We start from the raw sequence: 8,669 nt of genomic DNA on the forward strand, positions 1-8,669 counted from the left end.
GGGAGTAATATAGTGGTCTCTCTATCCAGCATGGCTCATGAAGAGGGATTAATACAGTGGTCTCGCTATCCAGCATGGCTCATGAAGAGGGAGTAATATAGTGGTCTCTCTATCCAGCATGGCTCATGAAGAGGGATTAATATAGTGGTCTCGCTATCCAGCATGGCTCATGAAGAGGGAGTAATATAATGGTCTCTATCCAGCATGGCTCATGAAGTAGGAGTAATATAGTGGTCTCTCAACCAAGCATGGCTCATGAAGAGGGAGTAATATAGTGGTCTCTCTATCCAGCATGGCTCATGAAGAGGGAGTAATATAGTGGTCTCTGTCCAGCATGGCTCATGAAGAGGGATTAATATATTGGTCTCTCTGTCCAGCATGGCTCATGAAGAGGGAGTAATATAGTGGTCTCTCTATCCAGCATGGCTCATGAAGAGGGATTAATATAGTGGTCTCGCTATCCACCATGGCTCATGAAGAGGGAGTAATATAGTGGTCTCTATCCAGCATGGCTCATGAAATGGGAGTAATATGGTGGTCTCTCAACCAAGCATGGCTAATGAAGAGGGAGTAATATAGTGGTCTCTCTATCCAGCATGGTTCATGAAGAGGGAGTAATATAGTGGACTCTCTATCCAGCATGGCTCATGAAGAGGGAGTAATATAGTGGTCTATCTGTCCAGCATGGCTCATGAAGAGAGAGTAATATAGTGGTCTCTCTATCCAGCATGGCTCACGAAGAGGGAGTAATATAATGGTCTCTGTCCAGCACGGCTCATGAAGAGGGAGTAATATAGTGGTCTCTGTCCAGCAAGGCTCATGAAGAGGGAGTAATATAGTAGTCTCTCAATCCAGCTTGGCTCATGAAGAGGGATTAATATATTGGTCTCTCTATCCAGCATGGCTCATGAAGAGGGAGTAATATGATGGTGGTCTCTGTCCAGCATGGCTCATGGAGAGGGAGTAATATAGTGGTCTCTCTATCCAGCATGGCTCATGAAGAGCGATTAATATAGTGGTCTCGCTATCCAGCATGGCTCATGAAGAGGGAGTAATATAGTGGTCTCTATCCAGCATGGCTCATGAAGTGGGAGTAATATGGTGGTCTCTCAAACAAGCATGGCTCATGAAGAGGGAGTAATATAGTGGTCTCTCTATCCAGCATGGCTCATGAAGAGGGAGTAATATAGTGGTCTCTGTCCAGCATGGCTCATGAAGAGGGATTAATATAGTGGTCTCTCTGTCCAGCATGGCTCATGAAGAGGGAGTAATATAGTGGTCTCTCTATCCAGCATGGCTCAAGAAGAGGTATTAATATAGTGGTCTCTCTTTCCAGCATGGCTCATGAAGAGGGAGTAATATAGTGGTCTCTCTATCCAGCATGGCTCATGAAGAGGTATTAATATAGTGGTCTCGCTATCCAGTATGGCTCATGAAGAGGGAGTAATATAGTGGTCTCTCTATCCAGCATGGCTCATGAAGAGCGATTAATATAGTGGTCTCGCTATCCAGCATGGCTCATGAAGAGGGAGTAATATAGTGGTCTCTATCCAGCATGGCTCATGAAGTGGGAGTAATATGGTGGTCTCTCAAACAAGCATGGCTCATGAAGAGGGAGTAATATAGTGGTCTCTCTATCCAGCATGGCTCATGAAGAGGGAGTAATATAGTGGTCTCTGTCCAGCATGGCTCATGAAGAGGGATTAATATAGTGGTCTCTCTGTCCAGCATGGCTCATGAAGAGGGAGTAATATAGTGGTCTCTCTATCCAGCATGGCTCATGAAGAGGTATTAATATAGTGGTCTCTCTTTCCAGCATGGCTCATGAAGAGGGAGTAATATAGTGGTCTCTATCCAGCATGGCTCATGAAGTGGGAGTAATATGGTGGTCTCTCAACCAAGCATGGCTCATGAAGAGGGAGTAATATAGTGGTCTCTCTATCCAGCATGGCTCATGAAGAGGGAGTAATATAGTGGTCTCTCTGTCCAGCATGGCTCATGAAGAGAGAGTAATATAGTGGTCTCTCTATCCAGCATGGCTCATGAAGAGGGAGTAATATAGTGGTCTCTGTCCAGCATGGCTCATGAAGAGGGAGTAATATAGTGGTCTCTCTGTCCAGCATGGCTCATGAAGAGGGATTAATATAGTGGTCTCTCTATCCAGCATGGCGCATGAAGAGGGAGTAATATAGTGGTCTCTCTATCCAGCATGGCTCATGAAGAGGGAGTAATATAGTGGTCTCTCTATCCAGCATGGCTCATGAAGAGGGAGTAATATAGTGGTCTCTCTATCCAGCATGGCTCATGAAGAGGGATTAATATAGTGGTCTCGCTATCCAGCATGGCTCATGATGAGGGAGTAATATAGTGGTCTCTGTCCAGCATGGCTCATGAAGAGGGAGTAATATAGTGGTCTCTCTATCCAGCATGGCTCATGAAGAGGGAGTAATATATTGGTCTCTCTATCCAGCATGGCTCATGAAGAGGGAGTAATATAGTGGTCTCTGTTCAGCATGGCTCATGAAGAGGGAGTAATATAGTGGTCTCTATCCAGCATGGCTCATGAAGAGGGAGTAATATAGTGGTCTCTCTATCCAGCATGGCTCATGAAGAGGGAGTAATATAGTGGTCTCTCTATCCAGCATGGCTCATGAAGAGAGAGTAATATAGTGGTCTCTCTATCCAGCATGGCTCATGAAGAGGGAGTAATATAGTGGTCTCTCTATCCAGCATGGCTCATGAAGAGGGAGTAATATAGTGGTCTCTCTATCCAACATGGCTCATGAAGAGGGAGTAATATAGTGGTCTCTCTATCCAGCATGGCTCGTGAAGAGGGAGTAATATAGTGGTCTCTCTATCCAGCATGGCTCATGAAGAGGGATTAATATAGTGGTCTCGCTATCCAGCATGGCTCATGAAGAGGGAGTAATATAGTGGTCTCTCTGTCCAGCATGGCTCATGAAGAGGGATTAATATAGTGGTCTCGCTATCCAGCATGGCTCATGAAGAGGGAGTAATATAGTGGTCTCTGTCCAACATGGCTCATGAAGAAGGAGTAATATAGTGGTCTCTCTATCCAGCATGGCTCATGAAGAGGGAGTAATATGGTGGTCTCTGTTCAGCATGGCTCATGAAGAGGGAGTAATATAGTGGTCTCTCTATCCAGCATGGCTCATGAAGAGGGAGTAATATGGTGGTCTCTGTTCAGCATGGCTCATGAAGAGAGAGTAATATAGTGGTCTCTCTGTCCAGCATGGCTCATGAAGAGGGAGTAATATGGTGGTCTCTGTTCAGCATGGCTCATGAAGAGGGAGTAATATAGTGGTCTCTCTATCCAGCATGGCTCATGAAGAGGGAGTAATATAGTGGTCTCTCTATCCAGCATGGCTCATGAAGAGAGAGTAATATAGTGGTCTCTCTATCCAGCATGGCGCATGAAGAGGGAGTAATATAGTGGTCTCTCTATCCAGCATGGCTCATGAAGAGGGAGTAATATAGTGGTCTCTCTATCCAGCATGGCTCATGAAGAGGGAGTAATATAGTGGTCTCTCTATCCAGCATGGCTCATGAAGAGGGATTAATATAGTGGTCTCGCTATCCAGCATGGCTCATGATGAGGGAGTAATATAGTGGTCTCTGTCCAGCATGGCTCATGAAGAGGGAGTAATATAGTGGTCTCTCTATCCAGCATGGCTCATGAAGAGGGAGTAATATATTGGTCTCTCTATCCAGCATGGCTCATGAAGAGGGAGTAATATAGTGGTCTCTGTTCAGCATGGCTCATGAAGAGGGAGTAATATAGTGGTCTCTATCCAGCATGGCTCATGAAGAGGGAGTAATATAGTGGTCTCTCTATCCAGCATGGCTCATGAAGGGGGAGTAATATAGTGGTCTCTCTATCCAGCATGGCTCATGAAGAGAGAGTAATATAGTGGTCTCTCTATCCAGCATGGCTCATGAAGAGGGAGTAATATAGTGGTCTCTCTATCCAGCATGGCTCATGAAGAGGGAGTAATATAGTGGTCTCTCTATCCAACATGGCTCATGAAGAGGGAGTAATATAGTGGTCTCTCTATCCAGCATGGCTCGTGAAGAGGGAGTAATATAGTGGTCTCTCTATCCAGCATGGCTCATGAAGAGGGATTAATATAGTGGTCTCGCTATCCAGCATGGCTCATGAAGAGGGAGTAATATAGTGGTCTCTCTGTCCAGCATGGCTCATGAAGAGGGATTAATATAGTGGTCTCGCTATCCAGCATGGCTCATGAAGAGGGAGTAATATAGTGGTCTCTGTCCAACATGGCTCATGAAGAAGGAGTAATATAGTGGTCTCTCTATCCAGCATGGCTCATGAAGAGGGAGTAATATGGTGGTCTCTGTTCAGCATGGCTCATGAAGAGGGAGTAATATAGTGGTCTCTCTATCCAGCATGGCTCATGAAGAGGGAGTAATATGGTGGTCTCTGTTCAGCATGGCTCATGAAGAGAGAGTAATATAGTGGTCTCTCTGTCCAGCATGGCTCATGAAGAGGGAGTAATATGGTGGTCTCTGTTCAGCATGGCTCATGAAGAGGGAGTAATATAGTGGTCTCTCTATCCAGCATGGCTCATGAAGAGGGAGTAATATAGTGGTCTCTCTATCCAGCATGGCTCATGAAGAGGGATTAATATAGTGGTCTCGCTATCCAGCATGGCTCATGAAGAGGGAGTAATATAGTGGTCTCTCTATCCAGCATGGCTCATGAAGAGGGATTAATATAGTGGTCTCGCTATCCAGCATGGCTCATGAAGAGCGAGTAATATAGTGGTCTCAATCCAGCATGGCTCATGAAGTGGGAGTAATATGGTGGTCTCTCAACCAAGCATGGCTCATGAAGAGGGAGTAATATAGTGGTCTCTCTATCCAGCATGGCTCATGAAGAGGGAGTAATATGGTGGTCTCTGTTCAGCATGGCTCATGAAGAGGGAGTAATATAGTGGTCTCTCTATCCAGCATGGCTCATGAAGAGGGAGTAATATAGTGGTCTCTCTGTCCATTATGGCTCATGAAGAGGGAGTAATATAGTGGTCTCTATCCAGCATGGCTCATGAAGAGGGAGTAATATGGTGGTCTCTCTGTCCAGCATGGCTCATGAAGAGAGAGTAATATAGTGGTCTCTCTATCCAGCATGGTTCATGAAGAGGGAGTAATATAGTTGTCTCTGTCCAGCATGGCTCATGAAGAGGGAGTAATATAGTGGTCTCTCTGTCCAGCATGGCTCATGAAGAGGGAGAAATATAGTGGTCTCTCTATCCAGCATGGCTCATGAAGAGGGAGTAATATAGTGGTCTCTCTATCCAGCATGGCTCATGAAGAGGGAGTAATATAGTGGTCTCTCTATCCAGCATGGCTCATGAAGAGGGAGTAATATAGTGGTCTCTCTATCCAGCATGGCTCATGAAGAGGGATTAATATAGTGGTCTCGCTATCCAGCATGGCTCATGAAGAGGGAGTCATATAGTGGTCTCTGTCCAGCATGGCTCATGAAGAGGGAGTAATATAGTGGTCTCTCTATCCAGCATGGCTCATGAAGAGGGAGTAATATAGTGGTCTCTCTATCCAGCATGGCTCATGAAGAGGGAGTAATATAGTGGTCTCTCTGTCCATTATGGCTCATGAAGAGGGAGTAATATAGTGGTCTCTATCCAGCATGGCTCATGAAGAGGGAGTAATATAGTGGTCTCTCTATCCAGCATGGCTCATGAAGAGGGAGTAATATAGTGGTCTCTCTATCCAGCATGGCTCATGAAGAGAGAGTAATATAGTGGTCTCTCTATCCAGCATGGCTCATGAAGAGGGAGTAATATAGTGGTCTCTCTATCCAGCATGGCTCATGAAGAGGGAGTAATATAGTGGTCTCTCTATCCAGCATGGCTCATGAAGAGGGATTAATATAGTGGTCTCGCTATCCAGCATGGCTCATGAAGAGGGAGTAATATAGTGGTCTCTCTGTCCAGCATGGCTCATGAAGAGGGATTAATATAGTGGTCTCGCTATCCAGCATGGCTCATGAAGAGGGAGTAATATAGTGGTCTCTGTCCAGCATGGCTCATGAAGAAGGAGTAATATAGTGGTCTCTCTATCCAGCATGGCTCATGAAGAGGGAGTAATATGGTGGTCTCTGTTCAGCATGGCTCATGAAGAGGGAGTAATATAGTGGTCTCTCTATCCAGCATGGCTCATGAAGAGGGAGTAATATGGTGGTCTCTGTTCAGCATGGCTCATGAAGAGAGAGTAATATAGTGGTCTCTCTGTCCAGCATGGCTCATGAAGAAGGAGTAATATGGTGGTCTCTGTTAAGCATGGCTCATGAAGAGGGAGTAATATAGTGGTCTCTCTATCCAGCATGGCTCATGAAGAGGGAGTAATATAGTGGTCTCTCTATCCAGCATGGTTCATGAAGAGGAATTAATATAGTGGTCTCGCTATCCAGCATGGCTCATGAAGAGGGAGTAATATAGTGGTCTCTCTATCCAGCATGGCTCATGAAGAGGGATTAATATAGTGGTCTCGCTATCCAGCATGGCTCATGAAGAGGGAGTAATATAGTGGTCTCTATCCAGCATGGCTCATGAAGTGGGAGTAATATGGTGGTCTCTCAACCAAGCATGGCTCATGAAGAGGGAGTAATATAGTGGTCTCTCTATCCAGCATGGCTCATGAAGAGGGAGTAATATAGTGGTCTCTGTCCAGCATGGCTCATGAAGAGGGATTAATATAGTGGTCTCTCTGTCCAGCATGGCTCATGAAGAGGGAGTAATATAGTGGTCTCTCTATCCAGCATGGCTCATGAAGAGGGATTAATATAGTGGTCTCGCTATCCAGCATGGCTCATGAAGAGGGAGTAATATAGTGATCTCTATCCAGCATGGCTCATGAAGTGGGAGTAATATGGTGGTCTCTCAACCAAGCATGGCTCATGAAGAGGGAGTAATATAGTGGTCTCTCTATCCAGCATGGTTCATGAAGAGGGAGTAATATAGTGGACTCTCTATTCAGCATGGCTCATGAAGAGGGAGTAATATAGTGGTCTCTCTGTCCAGCACGGCTCATGAAGAGGGAGTAATATAGTGGTCTCTCTGTCCAGCATGGCTCATGAAGAGGGAGTAATATAGTAGTCTCTCTATCCAGCTTGGCTCATGAAGAGGGTATAATATAGTGGTCTCTCTATCCAGCATGGCTCATGAAGAGGGAGTAATATGATGGTGGTCTCTGTCCAGCATGGCTCATGGAGAGGGAGTAATATAGTGGTCTCTCTATCCAGCATGGCTCATGAAGAGAGAGTAATATAGTGGTCTCTCTATCCAGCATTGCTCATGAAAAGGGAGTAATATAGTGGTCTCTCTATCCAGCATGGCTCATGAAGAGAGAGTAATATAGTGGTCTCTCTATCCATCATGGCTCATGAAGAGGGAGTGATATAGTGGTCTCTCTATCCAGCATGGCTCATGAAGAGAGAGTAATATAGTGGTCTCTCTATCCAGCATGGCTCATGAAGAGGCAGTAATATAGTGGTCTCTGTCTAGCATGGCTCATGAAGAGGGAGTAATATAGTGGTCTCTCTATCCAGCATGGCTCATGAAGAGGGATTAATATAGTGGTCTCTCTGTCCAGCATGGCTCATGAAGAGGGAGTAATATAGTGGTCTCAATCCAGCATGGCTCATGAAGTGGGAGTAATATAGTGGTCTCTCTGTCCAGCATGGCTCATGAAGAGGGATTAATATAGTGGTCTCTCTGTCCAGCATGGCTCATGAAGAGGGAGTAATATAGTGGTCTCTCTATCCAGCATGGCTCATGAAGAGGGAGTAATATAGTGGTCTCTGTCCAGCATGGCTCATGAAGAGGGATTAATATAGTGGTCTCTCTGTCCAGCATGGCTCATGAAGAGGGAGTAATATAGTGGTCTCTCTATCCATCATGGCTCATGAAGAGGGAGTGATATAGTGGTCTCTCTATCCAGCATGGCTCATGAAGAGAGAGTAATATAGTGGTCTCTCTATCCAGCATGGCTCATGAAGAGGCAGTAATATAGTGGTCTCTGTCTAGCATGGCTCATGAAGAGGGAGTAATATAGTGGTCTCTCTATCCAGCATGGCTCATGAAGAGGGATTAATATAGTGGTCTCTCTGTCCAGCATGGCTCATGAAGAGGGAGTAATATAGTGGTCTCAATCCAGCATGGCTCATGAAGTGGGAGTAATATAGTGGTCTCTCTGTCCAGCATGGCTCATGAAGAGGGATTAATATAGTGGTCTCTCTGTCCAGCATGGCTCATGAAGAGGGAGTAATATAGTGGTCTCTCTATCCAGCATGGCTCATGAAGAGGGAGTAATATAGTGGTCTCTGTCCAGCATGGCTCATGAAGAGGGATTAATATAGTGGTCTCTCTGTCCAGCATGGCTCATGAAGAGGGAGTAATATAGTGGTCTCTCTATCCAGCATGGCTCATGAAGTGGGAGTAATATGGTGGTCTCTCTGTCCAGCATGGCTCATGAAGAGGGAGTAATATAGTGGTCTCAATCCAGCATGGCTCATGAAGTGGGAGTAATATAGTGGTCTCTCTGTCCAGCATGGCTCATGAAGAGGGATTAATATAGTGGTCTCTCTGTCCAGCATGGCTCATGAAGAG

This window comes from Salvelinus alpinus, chromosome 36 (assembly GCF_045679555.1).
Source record: "Salvelinus alpinus chromosome 36, SLU_Salpinus.1, whole genome shotgun sequence".
In the NCBI taxonomy this organism is placed as follows: Eukaryota; Metazoa; Chordata; class Actinopteri; order Salmoniformes; family Salmonidae; genus Salvelinus; species Salvelinus alpinus.